The sequence below is a fragment of the Corylus avellana genome, chromosome ca4, assembly GCF_901000735.1.
Source record: "Corylus avellana chromosome ca4, CavTom2PMs-1.0".
NCBI lineage: Eukaryota > Viridiplantae > Streptophyta > Magnoliopsida > Fagales > Betulaceae > Corylus > Corylus avellana.
The window spans coordinates 14,332,720-14,345,378 of NC_081544.1; the positions used below are offsets into that span (position 1 = coordinate 14,332,720).

The 12,659-nt window shown below is 37.9% G+C and overlaps 1 non-coding gene across 1 annotated transcript; it reads left to right on the forward strand.

Annotated features, from left to right (window-relative positions):
* Positions 1 to 12,550: 12,550 nt before the first annotated feature.
* LOC132180149 (small nucleolar RNA R71) lies at positions 12,551 to 12,659 on the forward strand. The gene has a single exon (XR_009440043.1). It is a non-coding gene; the product is annotated as a small nucleolar RNA R71 (small nucleolar RNA).

Consider the following 12,659-nt stretch of genomic DNA (forward strand, 5'->3'; position numbering starts at 1 on the left):
GTGTCAAGAATTCTACGGAAAGCTCGGATGCTTAAGTTAGTTCATTGGAGAAAAGTGTATGCCTAAATACATAAGATTTTAGTTTAGGTTTCACACCTGGTGTAAGGGCCTATTTATAGGCTGAGACCAGCAGTTCCCCTTGCCTTGGTTTCCTTCTCTTAGTTGAACTAGGAGACCTGGAGAATCCTCCTTGGATCGGAAATCCCACTCCTTTAGGAAGTAGATTATTGATTGGATTTTTCTGGAATACCTAGTGCAATTTGACTATGATTTCTCCCCCAATTTGTCTTTGGGTGAGACCTTTATTTGGATTCTGCGGTGAATCAATCCTAAAAATTTCAAGATCGATACTCAATAGCACTTTTCCGTAAAATCAGGAGTTATCGATCCTCGGTACTTTGAGGCAATTGTCGGGCTTTCCCGGTAGATGTTAGTCCCGAGGCTTGTGTCCAATGAATTAATCTTGGTCCGGGATACGTGCAATCCTGGGGCCCAATTTGGTTGTCACCATCACATGATGATTCTATTCCCGGTAGCCATCTATGGACTCCTTCATCTTCCTAGGATATGTCAATCCCAGGGTTCTTGGCATCGTGGTTCTGATTCTACGTAGTGAGACCTGCTCTGGGATCCTTGGGTTCAACTCTTCCTTGGGCTGGTGGACTCGAGGTCCAGGTGCGTTGTTATACCCAGGCCTCTCTTTGTCAACGTCTTCAATTGGGCTTGCATCTTCTGAGCTTGGTCCATCTTGGAGACTATGAGTTTTCTTGATGGGCCGATAAAGTGGGATTATTTCCAACATTACTTTTTTTGAATTTTTAGTGTTATGTGGTTCTTTCTTTACTTAGTAGGAGTTCTTTTGTATACTTTATATGTACATGAGCTGCACCCGTTTGCACGTTTTTATTTTGTTTTGTTTTTAATTTTTTTAATAAAACTTGTTACTTTCATTAATCAAATAGACAAGGCGGATTGCTCCATCGAAACATTTTGGTAATATGCATTATTTATCAAAAAAGAAAAAAAAGAAAAAAAAAGAAAAGAAAAGAAAAGAAAGAGAGTGAGATATTCATGCCACAACCACGTCATATGCATGGGATAAATTTAGCTTCACTTAATTTTATTATTTAAAAACTCGTATATACATAATTATATTTGTTAATATTTATTTAAAATTATAATTATTATTTTTTGTGAGCTTGTTACATGATCATGAATAATTAAACTACTTTATTATTTTATAAATAACGGAATCAACAGATGGCATTTATTTGGGTATAGGAAATGGTAAGAACTTAACTGATGCGTAGCTGTTAGTTTGTTTTATTTTCTAAACTGATTTTATGTTGTTGTTTTACTAAGGTTATAGTTTTGGGAGTTTTTATTTCGTTATTTTATTAAGTTTAGGGTTTTGAGGGTATTTATGTCATATTTTATTAGGTTTAGGGTTTTGGGCTATAAATATATGCTTATAGCCTCTATAGAAAATTAGTTTATGTTGATTATTGATTTTGTTGAATAAGAAGCCTCAGAGTTGAGCGTTCTTCTTTATTTTCTTTGAAAACCTAGAGAGTATTTAGATTTTGTTAAGAAGATTTCTTAGATTATTGATAGAATCAAGATCTAGAAGTATTTATCTACTGCTTATTGGTGTTCTTTGCTGCAGTCCACTAAGTCACGCTGCATTATTCACATAAGATCGCATGGCACCAAAATGTGCACTAGTATCAATGAACATACTAAAGGTTTGTGACTTGCCGACCAGAACCCAAAAAAAAAAAAAAAAAAAAAAAAAAAAACGAAAAAGGAAAAAAAGGTTTTTGACTTGGTGTAGACTCGGTGTAGTTGTGACATTATACTCAAAATTTTTGATACTATAAACAACTTCGATCTTCATAAACTGGGTAAGAGATTGCATAAAATACCTTAATTCTGGTGGGTTGTTTTCTGTTGCGAGGAATCAGAGGAAAAGTGAATCTTTATCTAATTACCTGTTTGCTATAAATTAAATTCTAGAATCTTTATCTCATTACCTGTCAACTTGGAACAAAGTTGAAGCTGCATCCAACGTGAAAGGATAGGCCTGTCTCTTCTCTTCTTTCAGACGATTTAGTTAATTTTGGTGCACTAAAAGTTGATGACACTGCTGTAACTACAGAGGCTTTTTTAAACCAGCTTTGAGTATGTTACAGGTTTACAAAGCCTACAAGGACAAAGTGAGCAAAATTGTGCTGGTAATGGGGAAATCATGGAAATTGTTAGAACAGTTTCTGGTACGGTGTGAACATGCGCGTTCTCCGAACTTGAACCTAAAAAGATAAACACGAAGAGAAAGCGCCCTGTGCTGAGCATAATCTCCCTCCGATGCTCAAGTAAGATCTCTAGGAGAGTGTATGTAATCTATAGAATAATTTAGCGTGTCGTTGATACCTGGGGTCCGTCCTATAAATAGGCTAATAGGTTTACCCAAATTAGAACTCTTCCTTTGATCTTATCTCAGCTTCGTGGGGATCATTATCTGAGATTACTGTCTTTAGCCTGCGTTTACCCACAAGCGCTAAGTTTACAGTCTTCAGTCTGACTTTAGTTGCATGATCCAAATAGCATGCGACAGTAGGCAAACGCATCAAAGGAAACTGTGAGGGTGGTGTTCTCTTGCTCATCGGGTTCCAAAGGAACTTGGTTGTAGTTGGAAAAACCATCAAGTACACAGTAGTAGGGATGTCCACCTAACCATTCCACAACCTGATCAATGAACAGGGCTGGGAAATGATCTTTCCTTATAATGGCCTTCAGCTTGCTATAATCAATGCACCCTTGCCATCCTATCTGGACATGGGTAGAGAACAAATCCTTTTTCCTCCTCACAGTTACACCTGGCCACTTAGGCCACACATGAATGGGTCTAACCCATTTGTTCTTAGAAATCAACTTGAGAGGCTCAACTGCTAATGAATATGGGTTGGGGAATGATATCTTAATGGTTTCCCCATTCTGTGGCTGCATCTCAGGAATGGGATCCAAAACAGCTTCAGCTTGCTCTACTAATTCATCAAAGTCCAGATCATATCCAAATTGAGCAAAGCATTCTAGCATAGGGTCCTCCAAACTTGGCTCACTCACAACCTCAGCTGGCTTATGTAACTTGTCAAGGTCCATATCGCCTCCACATTGAGCAAAGCTCTCTACCTCAGAATCCTCAATACTTGGCTCATACAAAGTCCCAGCTTGCTCAAGTAACCTATCAAGGTCGAGGTCCCCTCCAGATTGTGCAAAATACTCTATCTCTGGATCCTCAATACTTGGCTCAAAAAAAAATCCCAGCTTGCTCAAGTAACCTATCAAGGTCAAAATCACCTCCAGATTGTGCAAAACACTCTATCTCAGGATCCTCAATACTTGGCTCAAACAAAATCCCAACTTGTCTAAGTAGCCTGTCTAAGTTCAGATCTTCTCCATCTTGACTAAAACACTCCACCTCAGGGTCCTCCAAGCTTGACTCACTCACAATCTCATCAGTTATCTCCACAATTAGGCACACATTGCAGACCACATCATAATCAAGTGGTTGCTTATTGATGTCAATGATGTTTAGCTCCACTTTCATATTCCCAAAAGAAATTTTCATTATACCCCAGTCTTACAAATGATTAGGGCGTTAGCCGTAACTAAGAAAGGTTGCCCTAAAATCACTGGAATTTGGCTCCCAACATTATGAACTGGTTCCATGTCTATCACTATGAAGTCCACAAGGAAATAAAACTTGTCCACCTTGATCAATACATCCTCAATTATTCCCCTTGGTCTCTTCACAGACCTGTCAGCCAATTGGAGTGTCATAGATGTGGGCTTCAATTCTCCAACCCCAATTGTAAGTAGATTGAATAGGGCAAGAGATTCATACTTGCTCCAAGATCCAATAAAGCCCTGTCAATCCGGCTGACTCCTGTCATGCAAGAAATGGTAGGACACCCAAGGTCCTTATACATGATGGGAAGCTTGCATTGAAGGATGAAGCTAACTTGCTCGGTCAGAAATGCTTTCTTTGGGACATTTTTCTTTCTCCTGACAGTGACCAAATCCTTCAAGAACTTTGCATAAGATGGCACTTGCTGGATGGCATCCAAAAACGAGCTGTTTATCTAAACTTGCTTGAATACCTCTAAGATCTTAGCAAACTGTGCATTTTTCTTAAAGGCTTTCAATCTTTCTGGATAACGAGCTTTTGGGATAAAACTCTTAGGGGATCATCAACAATGGGTTGGACTATGGTAGGCTCAACAACTTTCTCCACATTCTTGTGACTTTCTTGCCTTTGCGGCGCAGCGGGGTTCTCTTCTGGCAGAACCACTTGATTGTCCTCTTGTCTCCCTGACCTAAGTGAAATAGACTGCACTTGTTCATGCCCGTGTGCAAGATTTGAAGAATTTCTAACTACAAATTGTCCCTTAGGGTTGGGCATAGGCTGACTAGGGAACTTTCCCTTTTCTCTTTCACCCAATTAATTTGCTATTTGCCTAATTTGAACTTCCATCTTGGCAATCACTTGGGTATTCACCATAGTAGCATTCTTCACTTCACTTATAGATTCGCCTATGAGCTGCCTGAAGGCCTTGAGAGTGTCTTCCAAAGTAGATTGTGAAGAAGATGCTGGCACTTGATTGTTGCTTGGTATGCAGGAGGTGGCGCTGGATGAGCCAAGCTACCATGATTTTGAACCGGTGGAAGAAATTCGGGAGGGTATTGATTTTGGCCATGATGAGGAGCCCCTCCCTGATTCACTAGTTGATTCTACTTCCATGAGAAATTTAGGTGGTTTCGCCAGCCTAGAATGTAGGTCTCTGAGTATGGTCCATTTGACTGCTTCTGATAATCATTGAAAGCGTTCACTTGTTCCACAAGACGCTCGGCAAATGCTGACATAGATGGACAATTATGTTCTAAGTGCATAGGACTAGCACAGATGGAATAGCTATCAACATTGAATGTGTTGACAACATTGAAGGACTGGCTTACAGTGAGAGCGTTGACCTTCTTGGTCAGAGCATTAATCTTCATCCTCCAATCAGTGTCTTCTCTCAACTTATAGATGCCTCCTTTCTTGGGGATATGGGCAGATTTATCCCGACAACTTGAAAAATCCCATTGCTGTAAATTGTCGGACAACTTGTCCAATGCTTTGTATGCTTCATCCCCCGTCAAACTTAAGAATGCTCCCTCATTCATAGACTCGATCATAGTACGGTTGGATTGAGTCAATCCTTGGTAGAAGAACTGAACGAGCCTCCATTTCTCGTATCCATGAGGAGGGCATCTTATAAATAACTCTTTGAATTGCTCCCAACTCTTAGAAAATTTCTCATCCTCCTCCTAAGTGAAGGAGCTAATCTCCTTCTTGCACTCATTGACTTTCGACATTGGGAAAAACTTGTTGTAAAACTTGCTCAACAAGATTTCCCAAGATGTAATGGAACCAAGCATGTTGGAGTCAAACCATGCCATGCCTTTATCATGCAAAGAGAAAGGGAAAAATCTAAGGTGGACAGACTCTTTAGAAAAATTTTGAAACTTGAATGTGGCACAGATGTCCTTGAACTTCTTCACATGACTATAAGGATTTTCAAGTTCTAAGCTATGAAATAAGGGTAGGAGTTGGATGACATGAGGTTTTAGATCAAAGTGGGTGGCATTGGTTGGGGGTAATAAGATACACGAAGGAGCGTTTGTCGCAACTAGTGCGAACAAATTCCTAAGAGATCTGGTAAAGTCCACATTTTCATCTCAACAGTCTCTCTTTCAACAGGTGCTCTCTGATTTCTCCTACGAGTTCTTTCTATTTTGGGGTCTACAGATGTCAACTCAAGTTCAAAGATCTCCGACCAAGCATACACCAAACAAAAATGCTAAAATAAGCTAACTAACAAAAACAAAATATTCATAAAAATGAGAAAAGCAAAAACAAAAAATAAACTGCTCACAAAATAGACCAAAAAGAATTTGAAAGACTTTCTACTTAGCTGCTGTTGGTCTGCTGAGGCTGTCTGCAGAGGTGCACACGAGCGCAGGTGAGGGGCAATTGAGTGAAGGCACACGTTGGTATGTTGCCGTTGCACTAGTGCGCTCGAGTGGCAATGGTGTGCGTTCCAGCGTGCATGTGCAGTGCGCTTGAGCGCAGGCACGGAAGTGTCAAGCACAGATTCGGTTCGCTTGCTGCCCTTAAGCTTGAGTGCGCTCGAGTGTGAGTGAGGTGCACTCAAGCGTACTTTGCCTGGTATGTTCATCCGAGACTTGCAATAGAAACAAAAACAACCAAAAACACTTTCTCTTTTTTTTTTTTTTTTTTTTTTTTTTTATTAGTTTTGCAAACAGAAACAAAATGAAACAAACTAGAATTGCAAAGAGAAAGCTACTAGTAGAAAAATAAAATCAATTGAGATGAAAATTGAAATTTCTCAAACAAAAACAATTCCTCAGCCAAAAACTTGTTCTGAGTTTTAAAATGATACTTGCAAGTGCACGAGTCGTGTGCAATATATATTATGCAAGTGGGAGGTCGATCCACAGGGAATTGTGTCGTGAAATTCAATTTCTATCTAAATTAATCCTATTTTAACCTAGTTTTGAATTTGATGTGATTTTGTTGTGCGAAAAGATAAACTAAATTAAATTGATTAAAACTAAATGATAAAAAGCACTAAGGGTTTCAGAATCCACTTCACCAAATTAAAGCATATATTCTCATGTGTTTGTTCATACATCCGACAAGCAATTAAAACCCTATGCATGTTATATTGTTTTTATAAAATTAATATGTTGAAACATTAAATGAATCCATCCTAATTACAAATCACAACAAATATCCAACTGAGACCAAAACATCTAATGTATCCGTTTGAATTACGAAAAACAATGGATATCCAATTTCAATCAAAAGATTCGATGCATCCGTTTGATGAAACACAATAAATATCCAACGTTTAATCAAACAAATAATTAATAATCAATTAAAAGGGTTTAATCTAATAACTGAATTGAAATAGAACATCATATATATATATATATAAATGTCGAAATTGTATGAACATACATGAGAAATATAAAACTAATCAATGGTGAGGCTTCATCTTCAACCTTAATTAAAGATTATAACCTCTCATGACTACAAAAAGCATAAAAATACTAATTGACTCATGGAAACAAAGAAACTTACAAAGGGAAATCGTTTCAGAGCTACAAAACGACAACAAGATGAAAAATACACTGATAGGTGCCCCCTTAGTGCGTTTCATTAGCAGGGTCAACACAATCATGGTTAAGACCATTACAGTCAGAATAATTAAGAGATTCAACAATACTAGCACATGAAACATAGGACATATCATACTCTTTTAAACAACAAATTTCATCCAAGAAAGGGATATTCAAAGACATGATTAAAATAGGGGAAAAGAGATGACGAACATGCTCAAGACGTGAGTCAAAACCTAGCAAACCTGCTCTGATACTAATTGAAAGAATATGAGGATCGTTTTCTACCTTTAAAGAGATGACGAACATGCTCAAGACGTGAGTCAAAACCGAGCAAACCTACTCTGATACTAATTGAAAGAATATGAGGATCGTTTTCTCCTTTAATCACCAAAAAAATAGTACAGATCTAAGCCATTGAGTTAGTTAAAACATGCACAGCAGAATTATAAAATCATCACAAAACACAACACAAAGTTTGTTGACGAAGTGGATAACGCTTTGAACCAATCAAAGGTAAAAACCACTCGAGGGCAGCCAAACCCGTGAAATCACTATATGAAGTTCAGTTTATAAACTATAGACGATACTCACAGCCTTGGAGAACCTCTAGACTCTATAAGAATGGCAAGATCCTAGCTCATCTTCAACCTGACCATCTTTATGAAGTGCATCTCCTCACCGACCCTTCGGTATACTCTTTCACCAAGTAGCAAACGAAAATTTTGTGTAGTAGAACGAACAAACAATAACCAAGCAAGAGCAAAGGACAGCCCGAAGCTTTATCACCTCCTCTCTTGTAAAGACAACTCCAGAGGCACAAAGCTCGGAGAGAACTTTTGAAAGTGCACAGAAAAAATTATCCTAAAAAGTCTGCAGTGAACAGTGATAGGAAAATCCTTTTATAAGGAAGACATTTTACTCTTCACGTCTTAACGAGACTCATTTCTCGTTAAGATGGGATGAACAAAAATTCTCAGATTTGAGATATGAAAATATCCACATCGTAACGGGAAAGGAGTTTTGTCATGATGGGAAGAACAAATGACTCATCCTCGTCATGTGTCCCATCCTGATGATCCATCTAACGAGAAAATAGGGAGTCCAAACTTCAGTCCCGTCACGAACCCATCCTGACAATCCATCTAATGAGAAAACAGGGAGTCCAACTTTGGTCCCGTTACATGCCCATCCTGACAAGGCTTTTGATGAGAAAATAATAGCTTTAGTCTCGTTACATGCCCGTCCTGAAGAGGCTTCTTTCGAGAAAACAATAGGTATCAGCATCAATCCTGTTATCACGTCATGACGGGAAATCAAAGAGCACTTCTTCAAGTGCCATCACAAGCCTGTCATGGCATGCTTCATGATGGGAAAATAGAGAACACTTCCCAACCCCTGAAAATCTAACTCCTTTGTCCCAAAGTTTTAAACAACAAATACATTACAAGATTTTTCATTGAATTAAGCCGAACCTAAACCTCACAATAAGAATAATTAATAAAATCATTGACTCAAGGATAAAGAGGTAGAAAATTAAAATCACAGTGTCTTTGACTTTAATTATGTTGCAAAAGATTTCAAGAAAGAATCAAGACTCCGTTTGTTTCAACATAAAATGCTTTCCATTGAAATATTTTCTTGAAAAATGATTTCTTCCAAAATGTTGTGCAGTTATCCACCTAAATTAATAGACGAATAATTGTATGTTTTATTTGCAAGTGCACAAGATCAAAATGATAGTATAGAAAGCAAGTACGAGATGATTCCCACGAGGATTGTGTAAATTATGCTTTAAAAGTAATTCCCTAATTTAATTAACTGAATCAAACAAGATAAAAGGTTGAATTGAAATAATAAGAATGGAAGGGTAGGGTTTTGATATCCACCGGTAACCATACTCGAATAAGATGAACAATATGCAATTGTTCCAATTGTATCAAGATACCTAATGTTTATCAACCTAAGGGCATGGTATCTATTCCTTAAGCTATTGATCTCCCTAAATCACAAATTAGGCATGGTATCTACTCTAATTCTTTTCTTTCTCAAAAGATTTAGCATGATACTAAGTTGTTCTTCAAGAAAGCATAAATCTATGGAAATCGACAACCACATGAAGCCTAGGGCATGGTATCTACTCCCGGTAATCCATGTTGCTTAATCCAACCTGTGATGGGGTTCTTTTGTCACTTTATTAAGCCCAGGACTCGGTCATCCAAACTGACTTAAATAAGAAGTCCATACCACATGAATTTGATGATCCAGTACATTCATGTGAGAAATTAAATAACATAAGAAATAATCAAGTTAAGTATCCAAAATATAATTGTGGCAAAGGTGCCAATATTGAAATCCTAAAGAGACATGATTATGGCTTCAATCAAGTCCTAACTAAAGTATTAGCTACACATAATTTGCATGAGAATCATCCTCATAAAAAGAAAATAAAAAGGAAAAGAAGAAAAACCGATAAACCATTTAGCCTCCAAATCTTCTTCCAAAGCTTGAGTCTACTTCTCATCTTCTCTTCTTCTAATTTGATGGATTGAGGGTCTATTTATAGGGTTTGGAACAACCCTAAACGTTCTAGTGCAGCTTAACAACTCAAAAATCAAGTTGGAATTGGTTTCTAGACTTTGAAACTGTGGAAAACCGTGTGAAACTATGTCCTCTACTGCCTAGTGCACGAGTGCACTCGATTGCAAGATGGAGTGCTTAATCGCATTCCTGCGATTGATCCTATTGGTTTGGGCACTCGAGCGCATGGCTATGCTCGAGCTTGCCTACTTGTGCTTCTTGCATGCGATCAATCCCAGCTTCCAGCTTTTCCCAAAAATGTCTTTTAAGTGTGGAACTTGTCGGAAACGATTGCTTTTCTTCAAAATCCTAAAAACTACAAGAAAACACAAAACAATAAACTATAACAAAAGTAGGAGATTAACATATGTGAGTTAAGGGGCTAGAATATGTAACATTTAGCACTTGTCACACCCCCAAACTTACATACTACTAGTCTCTTTGCAATATGAAACTGTAAATAAAACGAACATAAAACAACAGCTACTTTACCTACTCTGTCGTGGGAAAGACGATTGCATTTAGTGTATGCAACAAGCCTTTTAAACCAATAGGCATCCCTAGTTGGACGAGTGAAGTCTTGTGAGGGTTTAACAGAAATGTTACCCACAAACATTATACAAAGTTCATGTCATCCATAAGATTGAAGTATCAGTTAAAACACTAATTTTCATTCATTAGCAAGCTTAAAAGGAGAAATTCCATCTTCTAAATGAATTGAAATTCCAAAGTCTAACCACTTACAAATGATAGGCTATGGCCTCATAAGTTCAATTGAGTGTAACGTGAACTTATGAGTGTAATTTCTAATGTGTAATGATTTAATATCTTAAAGTTCACTAGGATTCCCATCAGACTGAATACTATGGCATAACAGTAAGAGCAGTCTCTCTTTATTCTTTTTGGTCAGGCTGTGCAATGCTTAGTTCCTTTAACCTTTCTAATTGACCCATGTAATGAGTGTAAGGCCAATGCTTCCCAAACCAGATGGTTTTAGGGCATTAGGTGTAAGAACACCCTTATGGGCTTACTAACTCGAGTCAAAAAGGTTATGAAACCAAACTAGCCATGACTTTAACCAAATTCAAATTCTCACCTTTTGACGTGAACACTCATTACTTAATGAGGCAAGAGGTCCACTTACTCAATAAAAATCTCACAATGATCAACATTTTTTTTTTTTTTTTTTTTTTTTTATAATGCCAATGTATCCATCCAACAAGTCACCCAGCTTCACCCAAGATGTTGGAAACATACATAATCAGGTTCACATGTCATACCTCACAAACTATGTGCAATTGTGCTCGTGGCAATTCAAATCGAAATAAGTGAATTCTCAGATGCCAAAAGTAAGTAACAAGACTTAAAATTTTTGTCATCAGATCATGTGTTCAAAATTTTAAGCTTACCAATGAAATTCAAATCACAGCGCTTAGCTCATTCAAAGTCTCAAGAATAACATGAACATGCATTTTCCAAAAATTAAAAATTTTTTTGGACGAAGTGTGTGTGTGTGTGTGTCTCCCGTACCCCTAAACTTGAATTTCACATTGTCCTCGATGTGCAGAAAAAATGGAATGATTATACCGAGGGGGTGAGAAAACTGGTTGGAATAGGTATGGCTCATAGCTTACCCCCAAACTTGAATGCAAAAACACTTGTTCCTCAAAACTAGCTACTAAATCAAAACAAAGGAAAACTAAAAAATATAAAATAAATTAGAAACTAAAAATAACAAAAAATAAACCAAAAATTAACACAAAAACAGAAAATTTAAAAGGTTATGACATTTCAGTGCCTGAAGTGGCCTTAGTACCACTAATTAGGGCAGGTGCACTCGAGCTCCCTTAACTTGTGGCTCGAGTGCTTTTGGAAGTAGCTTTAGTGCTACTATTCTGAGGCCTTCAATTGCCCGTGGCCTCTTGGACTAGGTATTGCTTGGGCTGGATATTCGCCCGTCTTTCTTTCGCTCAGCTCCTTGGCCATCTGCCCCATTTGTGCTTCCAATCTTTGAATGGCTTGATTGGTTGTTGCTTCTAGATTCTGAATGGTTTGACTAGTCTTAGCATCAGTTTGTTGCTGTGCAGTCAAGAACTAGTGCATAGCACTTTCAATATCATTCTTTTTCTACTCATGATTATGTTGGACTGCTTATGGTGGAGCCTGGTAATTATTTCCCTACTGGAAATTCCTTTGCTACCCTTGGGGGTTTTGAACATTTTGATTATTACTCCATGAAAGATAGGGGAAGTTACGCCACCCTGCATTGTGAGTGTTGGAGTACAGATTGTTCTTCGGAGGAAAATTATTTTGTCCCACATAGTTTACTTGCTCCTGATCTATAAATGAAGACATGGGACATGTCTCAGTGGTGTGATCAGAATGGGAACATATGGCACATACCTCGACTCTTGCAATTTGTTGAGTGGGGGAAATGGTGTGAGTAGTCATGGCTTTTATGAGCATATCCAACTTTCTTTCCATGGTAGCCATTTGAGCCTGGACTCCACCAGTTGTGCCAACTTCATATATGCCCTTCCCTTTGAGTCCTTGCCTCCCTCTGGATGAGAATTGTTGAGACTTCTCGCTTAAAGTCTCAAAGAGTTCTATGGCTTCCTCACTGTTCTTTTCCATAAGCACTCCTCCCCAAGCTGAATCAACAAGACACTTATTTGTATCATTGAAACCTTCATAAAAAACTTGTACCTGATTGTCTTGAGATAAGTTGTGATGTGGGCATTTGAGAAGTAGCTCTTTAAAGTGCTCCCATGCTTCGAAAGAAAAGGTCTCCATCTTTTTGTTAGAAGGTTTGAATTTTCTTGCTCAATTGC